General features: G+C 34.6%; 1 pseudogene; it reads right to left on the reverse strand.

Annotated features, from left to right (window-relative positions):
• Positions 1–339: 339 nt before the first annotated feature.
• On the reverse strand, positions 340–4,191 carry LOC120129078 (annotated as a pseudogene).
• Positions 4,192–12,751: the final 8,560 nt, after the last annotated feature.

Consider the following 12,751-nt stretch of genomic DNA (forward strand, 5'->3'; position numbering starts at 1 on the left):
ACGCAGGTGGCATCCTTTCTGGCCATTATCCTGATGCAGCTGTCTAAATAGCAATGGCCTATGCAAATAATTCAAACAAAGATGGTTGACAAGTAACATTACTCCCCAAGAAGAAAAGCACATGTAAATCAGGTGAAGATCTAAGGATAAATTAGGGTCCTATTTTAGTTCCAAGCTATGTTTATTTATGACATAAACTTGCAGAGATTTAACTTTCCTGGAGTTCATTTTTCCTTCTTGTAAGCTATCGATTCGATGCTGTAATTCCCGTTAACCGTAATATTGTCAAGCAGCCACCATATCTTAATTTAAAGAAAGAATATACAGTGAATTCAGAAGTAGCCATGATCATCATCATTACAAAAAGTTTTTAAGTTTTAACTCATTCAAAAAGAAATATTGTGCTTCAAAGAAAAAGGCATGCATTATATAAAAGACATCATCATTAGTTTAAGCAATAATGGATTGCAGACGTTGATACTCTGAGCCATGCGTCTATAGCTTAGGGGCGGGAAGAGCCCGAGGACTGTCCCAGTCCGTCATAATGTGCTGACGGGTGATTTCTTTGAGTGAACGACAACCACTCAGCGCCATGGTTAGTTCAAACTCTTCACGCAGCATTGAAAGTACTTTCCTCACACCAGCTTCCCCCTCAGCAGCCAATGAGAACACCACTGGTCGTCCAATCTGAGATTTCATACCATTACAAAACAAGTCTTTAGTCACAATTTGTGCCATTTAGTATACAAACAGACAAATATTATGCCGAAATGCAATGTGTAATGCCTTTCCATGAGGCAGTCTTAATACTTACAAAAATACCAGAGGCTCCCAGTGCTAAAGCTTTGAAAACGTCGGTTCCACGTCTAACACCACCATCCAAGAAGACAGGTACTCTGCCTTGTGCAGCCTTCACAACCTGGAATTGAGGAATTTGTCAAGCATGTTGTTTTGGTATTGTTGTCTCATGTTAAAAACAATCTGAAAGCATTGCTATACCTCTTCCAGGGCCATGATAGTGGCAGGCACGTAATCAAGCTGGCGAGCTCCGTGGTTGGAAACAATGATACCAGCTGCTCCAGCCTGTACCGCTATCCTTGCTGCAAGAAAAGCATAGGCAGTTTAAAAATCAGAATATGCTATCTAAAACGGCCGAAGAAGAAGAGAAGTTCAACTTTTCTTACCATCTTCAGCAGTGAGTACACCCTTCACAAGAATTGGCAGGCTGGTAATTGTCTGAAGCCACTTCACATCCTATACATAGCCAAAAGATTTTTATTCAGTGCATTGTTAACTGAAAGAATCTTTAGACATTCCCTTAAACATGATCATTATAATGAGAAATCTCCAGCATGGTTTCTTTTCGCATCATCGAATATGGATTATAGATAAACCGAAAACTCTTCTGATGGACTCATGCATATATATATAGATATATACCTTCCAGCTGAGGGTACGGTCAATTTGTCCAGCAACATATGATGCGAGTCCTGAGTCATCAGCCTGCATGACTCAAAAGAAAAAATTAAATATTAGATGAAATATAAGATCATTATTGGAATTGAAAGATTACATTGTTGTTAACTAGGTTGATAACTGAAAAATTAAAAAGGCCTACTCACTTTGTCCATCTTGCCAAGGTCTAAACCTTCAAAGTTCTTCAATGTCAAAAATGGGGGTAGAGTAAACCTGTAATAGAACATTGAAATCGAATAATTCTGGAGTGCAACTCGATTTTCATACATACATAATCAAAGATCTAACTTGAACTAGTTGTGACAAGATATTTTGAAGACCGCTTCAAGGAAGATTGAGACTGGAAGGGAGATAATCCTACCTGTTCTTGATGTCAGCTTCTCTGCGACCGAGCCTCGGAGTATCAACTGTAAGAGCAATCGCTTTGAAACCGGCCTTTTCAGCTCTTCTCACAAGCTTGTGCAACAACATTCCTGTCCTTGTATACCTGAAAGTTGGACACAAGAGATCAGTTATCACCTAATGCCTAAAAAACCTTATCCCCACGAGAGAATAGTTTGATTATACAATTGGTTGAACATCATTTCAAACTTACATAGAGCTGGAAAAACCTGATGCCTGGTCCTGTGGAAGCAACCTCCTCAACACTAGAAGTGGCCCATGAGGATAATGTCTGAAATGATCATTTAAACAAAATAGCTTATTTTATATTCAATTATGTATAAAACATTGACGATAGGAAAGTTCATGCTTCCACTGAACAAATGTCTTTATAGTGTTGATGGATAAATATTTAAATGGAAAGTTGGAGTTTGAAGCAAACCATAATTGTTCCAGCTTCTGATGCAGCCCTAGCCGTTGCATACTCCCCTGTCAAAAATGGAAGGACCTCGTCTTTAGACTACCGATCAAATTGCTTTACATGAAACTATGAAGCTTCATATTAAACTATGTTTAATAGAAAAACTGATCAGATATGCACATGATGTATTGATCCAATTTCAACTCTTCCAGTAAATGCAATAAGATCTACCGTGAAAGAAGCTAAAGTAAGGTTTTTAAACATAGAAATGTTCTTGAAAGAAGTGCTTCTGTAATAAGCAAAAGCAATCATGTCAAGTCAACCATAGCTAATCCATTTGAGGTTTTGTCTACTTAAGCGTACATGTATTTGGTTGTATTTACAATAAAGGAGGACAATCTTTTGAAGTTCCATACCTTCAGGATGAGCCATTTTCTGCATGGCTGTAGGGGCAATCATGATGGGCATTGATATCTTGAAACCCAAAACAGTGGTAGTCATATCTATCTTGCTTACATCAATGAGAATCCGAGGACGAAACCTAAGCATTGTAGAACAAAAGATTTTCATGAAATGGATAACTAAACATTTTAAACAGAAAGGAACGAAAATATAAAGTTTTTTTTTCTTTCTCAAATAAAAGATGGACAGATAGCTCACAGGATCCTTGTGAAAGCATTTATGTTCTCCTGCAATGTCCACTGGTCCTCAGCACCAGAAGCGTAGTAGTCAAACACCATCTTCGGTAACTTTTGCTTTGCAATTGCCTCATACTCACTCACATTGGTTATCTCCATCTTTGCTCCTAAATTTTTAGTCTTCTGCCTGCATTATTTTCTCAACTAGTTAGCATTTTGGGGACAATGCCACCAATATAATGTTCGACTGGATTTACTCATTAGAAAAACAATCCAATAAGCAGATGGTGGCTTAAAGCTAGAGCTATGTTTTCTAGATATTTTAGCCATGCTTCCAGTTAAGTAAATGAAGGTTCGTTTTCACCTTTGAAATTGATTTTTGAGAGTAGACACCATACAAGGAAAGCATGCAAACCCTCAGAATTTCATATATATCTATATGCATGATGGACCAAGGAGACAATCTTTCCCTTGAAAATTTTATACTCATATATTTTCGATATTTTATTTATATTTTCTATTAATAATTTATTTTCGGCCTATTAAAATATTATAAGTTTATTTCCTAACATAAAATTATTCGTCCCGCCTATATTTACAAACTCTTATTACCTTGTACCTAGAGTATTTATGCAATCGAGAACTCGAGAATTCTAAAACAATAATCTATGTTACTCGGACTTGACTACAAGTGAGTGTCGAATACTACTATACTCAATTTTTTTCTCATATTTGTAAAATTAAACTCTCGTACTATATCCCAATATGTATCAGATTCATCAACTCGAATACAAAATATAACGAGTCTACATAACATTAACTACACCGCCAGCTCTATAACCGAATACATATACTTTATGCACAAGCAGTGCTTTTGCTATTAGGCCTTAAAATAATGTAATCATGTTTAGTTTGTTTCCTGGGAAACTAAGAGCAAACTTAAGTCTGGTTTCCTGGTAATCATGTTTAGTTTGTATTATCACACAAGCAGGAAGTGGGGGAAACGTGAAAGACATAAACACAAACAAGGTCAGAACAGAGAATCATATAAGCAAGTTCATATAAATATGAGAAAAGTGTTGAACCAGAAACACCAATATAAGAAAACATCACGTAAACAGAATTACAGCAGAAGCATTAACCTAAAGAAAAGAGACTGAACCAAAACAAGAAGAAAAGCATACCCTTAGGTTAGCAGACTAAGCACCACTGTGCATGCAGAGAAACCAGTCAAAGAGATAAAACTCTACTATATCTCAAGAAAACAGTGGGGTACGTGGAAATGACACGTAGCATAGATAAACCATATAAAAAAACAAGAGAGAAATTACAAGTTGAGTGGATGAGCATTTGGAGGTGAGGATTCGAGACCAAATCCTGCTAAGAGTCATTGGGGAACTCTCGTCCACACACCCTTTGTGTGTTTCACTTCATTTCTTTGTGTATTATCATATCTCATCCATAAATAAAAGGATAGGAAGGCCGAATGTATATGAAAATAAATTGAGAAAAATTTGTTGAAAATTGAAAGTGATAATAGTGGCTATCCCTCAATCTATCACTAATGCTAACAGTTTCATATTGATTTTTTAGTAACAAGTTTCATATTGATTTTATAATAATGAAAAAGAAAAATGTATAAATTTTATCCAATAAAAGCACACACATGATAGTTGTCAAAGACATGTGTTAAACATTAGCCGTAATCATTCAATTAGAAAAATATAAATGATATATATTAATAAAAAAATAAATGATATATATATACACTACAGCAAAACTGTATATTTGCGGCGATTTTTTAACCTATAACGGCGTTTTTAAGCGCCGCAAAAAACGTTTGCGGCGCTATTAAAAACGCCGCAAGAAGTGTCGGGAAAACTACGCCGCTAAAGTTCGCGGCGTTTGTCAACAAAAAACGCCGCCATAGGTGAAGAGATATAGATGCGTTTCTTGAGTAAACGAAGCAAAATGTCTACATAAAACGCCGCAAATGGTTTATGAATTTAGCGGCATTTTTTGGATACACGCCGCAGAAGGTGTGATATATAGCGGTGTTCGTATAAAAACGCCGTAAAATGTATGGTATATAGCGGCGTTTTTTGGATACAAACACCGCAAAAGGTCTGGTATATAGTGGCATTTTTTGTTACAAACGCCGCAAAATATTTAAATTTATTGTGGCGTTTTTATATAAAATGCCGATATTGTTTTTGATATTTAGCGGCGTTTTTTTACAAACGCCGCTAAAAAACCACATAATTGAAATCATTTAAATATTTTCTTTGATTACCGCAAATCTATTTTTTTCAACCTGTTCCATTATCCAACAAATATGACATCAATAACACCAAACTCAATATCCATAACAACCAACATCAAATCCAATATAATAAATAAAAGTATACATTAACGTAATACCAATTCAGTTAAACATTGTTCAATAACATTAACAAAACATAACATAAATGAGACTAAGATGGTGGATTATGAGGTTGCGTTTTCTGTAACATTTGCATCACAACATTGATTCGTTTTTCAAATTCTTGACATTTCTGCTGATATGTTACTTCTCTCTGTGCTGCCGCTGCTTCTCTCTGTGCTTCCGCTGCTTCTCTCTGTGCTTCCGCTGCTGCTCTCTCTGCTTTCCTCGCTTCATTTTTGGCTTTCATGTTAGCCATTTGTTGATCCATTTCAGCCAACTTTGATCTTCTAATTGGGAAACTGAGACTTGATGGTGATGAACTGGATCAAAAATATTTGGGAGTAATGAATGATCCTTGACAGCGCACCCGACCATATCTTTCAGGACCCAAAACTTCATTAATAGCTTGGTTTTCAATGTCATCCTCATTAACAAGACATTGACTCGAAGCCATAGCTTGATACTTCACCCTTTTCTCCCTCAATTTTTCTTAATAATTAAGTAAATAATTAATTCAAATAAAAATGTCATGTTACTGATATAAATAAAACATAATTCAAAACCTCTATCCAATAAACGTACCATAATTTATGCAGCTTCAGCAGTCATAGGAGTATCATCCTTCTTTGTATGTGTCATGTCGAAGAGTTTGATTCAGTCAACTTTAGAACTAGATGTATTTTCCTACAATGTACCATAATATAATTAGTTTGAGTTAGTATTTACATGGAATACAAATAACTATGTGAATAATCTATAATACCTCTTCATTAGCTATACAAGTAAAACTCTTCGATCCAGCTGTGTGCGTAAACTTTTGTTGTTGCCTGCTAGCAACACCAACATGCTCTCGGCACTACAATTTCAAACAACCACTTTTAATGATGATTTATAATTCATTAAAATTATTTTTGAAAAATACATCATACTTATCATTTTTGTGAACTCCAAAATATGATTGCATCTTCCCATTGGTACCTAAGCATTCCAAGTGGGACAGTTTGTACTTCTCTTCAAGGTTGAGATCATTTTTGAAGTATTTCTTTTTAATGAGCTCTTGTGGTCTCTCCATCTCTTCTCTAACGCTTGTTTTACATAATCGTCAAAGACCTCTAAAGAAAATTTCTCCTATACAGCAAATAAGTGTTCAACGTAAGTGTAAATTAGTATTGAATTGTTATAAAGTATCTATTATAATGATATTATTACCTTAACAAAATCCAACGCCTGATTTTTGTTACTATTAGGCATTTCACGCCATGACTCGTAATTGATCGGTAAATGATTAGCATTACGTTCAACTATGTCTAAGTAATCGGATAGAAGACGTGCTTCTGGGCCAATAGCTTGACCGTCATCATTTCTTAAAACTTTGACACAGTGCCCAGGAAGAAGTTAGTATAATTCCTTCAACGTTGTACGTCTCTACTCTTGCGTGTTCCATCATTTTCAACTATATAAGAAATTATTAAATGTAAGTTTTGAAAATGAACAAACTATTAAATAAAGTTTCGAATATTACCTTGAATTTCTACATCTTCTTCAACAGTTATAGGAACTTGGTAGAGTCAGCAACATTCAATTTCCTCATTATTTGTTTGTTCATGCTCTTCAGAAGCTCGAACAACCCACAAAATCACTTATTTTTCTCCTCGACATGATATCCGTAATAAACAAACATTTGTAATAAGAAAATGATTTAATTAATTAATATCTTGAAAGACAACATGGTAAAAGTCATAACATTATAAATAAATAAATTAAGACATAAAATCTTACGACATTCTTATGTAATGTCAGTTGTCATAAATATCTTCATCAACGTCTTCCCTAACCCATTGAAATTGTGTTGTATTAATGATAGTTTCATCTAAGTTTTGTGCTACTAGAGGTAAACATTCTGATCTTGTTTCAATGTTATCTCTACTTCTATCCCCGATTTCTATCAAGTCTCTAGGAGTATTATGGAGCACAACATACCAACCGTCATCTATTGGATCGTGACAGTAAAATACTTGTTTCACTTGAGAAGAAAATACATATGGGTCATCCATCAATTGTTGACCATTGTGAATTAATCGAGAGAAATTCACCATTGTAAACCCAAATTTATCTGTTTTTATGACTCGATTACTATTTACATCAACCCAATCACACCGAAACAGTACAACCTTTCGTTTTCCATAATAATCTAACTCAATAATGTCCGTAAGAATTCCATAATAATCAACATCTCTCCTGCGGATTATCCCTGACACTAGCATAACTGGTAGTTGAAGAAGAAACTACGATTCCACAATTTTGTGTCCTCCTTAATCTTTCACGAGATTTCGTGTGGAACCTGAACCCATTAATGAGGAATGAATTATATCTTTTAACTATTCTATTTGGACCTTGAGAAAGCTATTTAACATCTTCACTAACTTCTCTCCCACTCCAAACCTATTACACATGAATGTGCATATATAAGGTTGATTTCTATATAAAAAACAAGACATATATTATTTATAAGTATGTGGAATGATTTAGTTGCTTACCGTCTGGCCTAACCATTCATGAAAAGTTTCTATGAATAACTTATATATCTCTCGCTGATGTAATCTTCGGGAGTGTGCATGAGATCTCAAGACTTTTTTAAACTCACTAGAAATTATATTATGTCGTTAAAGAATGATAAATATTAAAGATTAAGAAATTTTATTAGTATCGGGTCTGAAAGACTTACGTGCGAAAGGGATCTATTGAATCATGATGAAAAAAAACATATTGGTGTGCTTGTACCCAAGACGTGTCATCTGAGAGTGCAATTTCAACTTTCCCTAGTGGTTGACCATAACTTCCGAACAAATAATGTTGAGGTAAGTCATTAATACTGAACACATCATTTCTATTTGGTCTATTCCATCTTGTGTCAACATCTTCTAAATATCTTGAGCAAAATGTCATACATTCCTCTGCCAAATACCCTTCAACAATTGATCCTTCCGGATAACGCTTATTACGACAGTAAGATTTCAACTTGCCCAAGAGCCTATACATCAAATAACATACAATGTAAATACATTTAATTAAAAGGTATAATCAGTAATCATTTGAAACATATAATTCAATTAGCACCTCTCTATAAGGTACATCCATCGATAGAAAATTGGTCCACCAACTTTTTCTTCGTGAGGAAGATGAATTAGTAGATGCACCATAATTATGAAGAATGAAGGCAGAAATATCTTCTCCAAGTTGTATAAAGTCAAGGCAGTCGATCTTGTAGTTTATTAAGTTCTTCAACCATCAGAACTTTCCCACAGATGGCTTTCATTATATTGGAAAGTTCAATGATACAAGATGTCACCTTACTCGACATACAACCGTATACAACTACTAACAGTAAATATTGCATTAATATGTGATAATCATGTGACTTTAAAGAATAAAGTCGTCGATATTTAACACTGATACATCGAGATATATTTGATGCATACCCATCTGGGGACTTTTATATCCTTCAAAACCGTGCAAAACACTTCTTTTTCTTTTTTCGAAAGAGAAAAAATAGAAGGCGACAAGATATATTTTCCATTAGGATGTAATTACGGATGAAGATCATGCTGAATTCCCATGTCGAATAAGTCAAGTCGACTCTTGAGATTATCTTTAGATTTTCTGCCATCATTCAGAATGGTCCCGATAATATTCTCACAAACATTCTTCTCAATATGCATTACATCTAGATTATGTCTCAAAAATCTGATTCTTCCAATAAGACAACTCGAAGAATGTACTCCTCTTTTTCCATAAGTCTACCTCATTTGGATCATCCTCTTCATCAGACTTATCATCACTCTGTTGGTCAACTTCAAGCTCTTCATTGACATGCTTTGCCTTTTTCTTTGATCGTGTACTGCTTGGTTGATTCATCTTTCCATAAGTATAATCGATATTTTTCAACATGGAGAATATTTCAGATCGTGGCATCCTTAAAGCTTCAAGTGTTACCAAGAGTTTGTTATAGACAATATAATAATTTATTTCAAATCAAGTAGGATAATATTGAGTTTTAGTCCAACCCAATGAGTTACATTCCTATGCTAGTTTAGATGTTCAATCTAATGTTAGTCCAAACCTTAAATCTCGCCTTGATGCTCAAACTCAGGTAAATGTTTCCAAGCATAACTATTGTCACAATCCATTGCTTCTTCATCTACTGCACAACTCAACACAAATGTGTCTTCTGTTGAACCTGAAAGAGATAATATGAGCAGTCTTCAATCAATCAGCTATCAATTTATTGAATCATAGGATGATGATATGTTTAAATGTAATGTTAATACTCTAACAATTGATACTGTTCGAAGCACTTCACATGTACCTCCTCAACATTCTGCAGTCTTGCAATCTACTACCCGTACTATAAGGGCACATCCGATGGTTACAATATCTAAAGTTGGAATCTTTAAGCTAAAGGTGTTTTGTGGAATACTTAATCATTGTAAACCTACTAACATTCATCAAGCTATGCTTTCAAAAGAATGACGTCGAGCAATAGATAAGGAACTTACTACTTTAGTGGGGAAAAACGAGGGATTTAGTTCTTTTTTCAAAAGAATGCCACTTTATATTATTGAGAGTTTAAAGGCCATAAAGTCTATGTTATGGTTTTTGTAGATGATGTGGTAATTTGTGGTTCAAATACAAAAGAGGTTAATGAGGTCATAAGATAATTAATTTTATTTTTTCGCTTAAAGATCTTGGAAATCTAAATTTTTTTCTTGGTATGGATGTTCATCACGTGGAAAATGGACTTATTCCAAGTAAAAAAAAACATATTCTTGAGCTTCTTCAGAAAATTGATATGTTAGATGCTACTCCAACTTCAACACCTATGATGACTACTCCTCACCTCTCAGCAAGTGATGGTTATTCTTTCCCGAATCACACACAATATAGGCAGGTCATAGGTTCTCTTCAACATATATAATACAAGGCCTGGCATTAATTTTGCAGTCAGCAAGGTCAATCAATTCACGTACTTTCCGTTAGACAAACATTTGAAGGCGGTTAAACGTATTCTAAGGTATCTCAAAGGAACTATAAATCATGGGCTATTGTTTCAAGCTTTTACATGTTAACTGAGTTAACAGGTTATTCAGATTCAAATTGAGGAATTAATATGGATGATAAGCGTTTAACATCAGGGCATTGCATGTTTCTTGGGGTAGTCTAGTAGTATAGAGCTGGAAAAATAAAAATATGGTCTCTAGATCATTTGTAGAGGTAGTGTTTAGAAGTTTAGACAATGCAATGTGTGAAACCATGGGGATTAAGTCTTTTCTTTCCTTCATTATCCTGACAGACCAACCATAAATCCATTAAACCGGAAAAAAATAATGACGAAAGAAAGCAATAGGATGTCACTTAAAATGCTTCTTGGAAAACGCCTAATTCTCTCATAAGCTTATACTCAAACAACCTAAACAATAAACTCAAAAAACGAATTGAAAATAAAGAAAAATCCATTAACTACAATAATAATTCACATAATATGATTCAAATAATGCATACCTGGAAGCAACCTCTATTGGGAGGTATTAATCCACCCGAAAGAAGCTTACAATACGAGCATATATATGCAGTCAAAAACCCGAGAAGAAGATTAAGCGGCTAAGGATAACAGAGGAGAGAAACATAAATGAGACGGATTATAATGGATGCACTAGTCAAACAACTTAATTTTGCTTTGAAAAGGGTTAAAACCAGTCAAAGATTACCGAAATTTTAGCCTTTAGGGGTGATCGGTGGCGCAACGTTGGTCACTAGAGGTTCAACGGCGGTGAGTGGTACCGATTTGATGAAGACGCACTGCTAATCGGAGGAAAATTGGGGATAAAAAAAATAACAGATCGAGCAAAATTGGGGATATCTGATATTTGAATGGACAATGACGGTGTTTATTAAAAACACCACTAAGGGAAAAACTTTTGCGGCATTTATTACAAAAATGCCACTAAGGGACAAAACTACTACGGTGTTTATTGAAAAAAGCCACTAAAGGACAAAACTATTGCGGCGTTTGTAAAACGCCGCTAAAGTACATGGATATTGCGGCATTTGGTCACAGACGCCACTAAAGTACAGGGCTATTATGGCGTTTTCTCACAAATGCCACTAAAGTACATGGTTATTGCGGCGTTTTGTCACAAACACCACTAAATTAAGAGTATTTTGCTGCGTTTAATAAAAAAACGCCGCTATAAATGACGATATAAAAAAGTAACAAAATTCTTAATTTTTGCGGTATTTTTCAAAAAAGCCACTATAACTAACCCTATTGTGGTGTTTGTGCTAAAACGCCGCTAAAATTATTCTATAGTGACGTTTTTTTTAAAGAAACGTTGTCAAAGTTTCATTTTGTGGCGTTTGGGTTGTAAACGCCGCTATATGTTTAAAGTTTGTGGGTTTTTTCCCTATTTTTTCCCTTTAATAAAAAGAGTTTCCTAAAAACGTAATAATCCTAATCTCTATAAACTAATAAGAACCATATATTCAAAAACAAGAAAAAAATAAAAATTTAACTACAATCCAAATATTAAAAGAAAACTAAATAGAGAGCAGTTGTTTAATAAAAGGAGTCTCATAAAACATAATAATCATAATCTACATAAACTAAATTTACTATCATGTTTTATGTAATTAACAACAAATACATTTTAATTAAGACAGAAGTTATGCATAAAAATACTTAACACAAATACATTAAATTTAGAAACATAAAGTTATGCATAAACAATCTTCACCATATGTTCACTAAAATTTAGTCTTCATTGCTCATTTTTGGGGAAGAACGAAGAAAGTTGTTTTCCTTGTTTGACGATGCATCGTTAAGTTTTTCCTCCGTGTAAACTCTATATGTAGAAACTCTTAATCCATTCACCAAATAAATCCCCAACACACCGTTCACCAAGACTCCTTGCGCGCTTCAGTGCTTCACTTGAAACAGATAACGACCTTCCCACTACAATATGAAACTTGATTGGAGGTGGCACTCAATCAAACATTAAATTTTTTTAAATAGAAGATAGAAACGTTTACTTGGAGTATCAGTAGAGGCAACATCGTCTTCATTGAGGATATATAATGCTTTTGCAATTGAAGATTCTTTCAACGCCACAGAGTTACCAAATTTGGTTCTAAACATCGGGTATTTATCCACTTCTCTATCATCGTTCTCAATAAGCTTCGAACATCCTACATGCGTACGCTCTATGAAATTTGAGAGTACAAAATAAAAATATAGCGGCAGAAACTTTCAGCGATTATTACCTTGAAGTTGGAGATCGACCATTGAAGGGTATGGAGCAATAGGAGTTCCTTTCGGGTCATCATCGATTTTCGACGATAAGTACGGACCGATAG

Source organism: Hibiscus syriacus, unplaced genomic scaffold, assembly GCF_006381635.1.
Source record: "Hibiscus syriacus cultivar Baekdansim isolate YM2019G1 unplaced genomic scaffold, ASM638163v2 tig00110483_pilon, whole genome shotgun sequence".
Lineage (NCBI taxonomy): Eukaryota > Viridiplantae > Streptophyta > Magnoliopsida > Malvales > Malvaceae > Hibiscus > Hibiscus syriacus.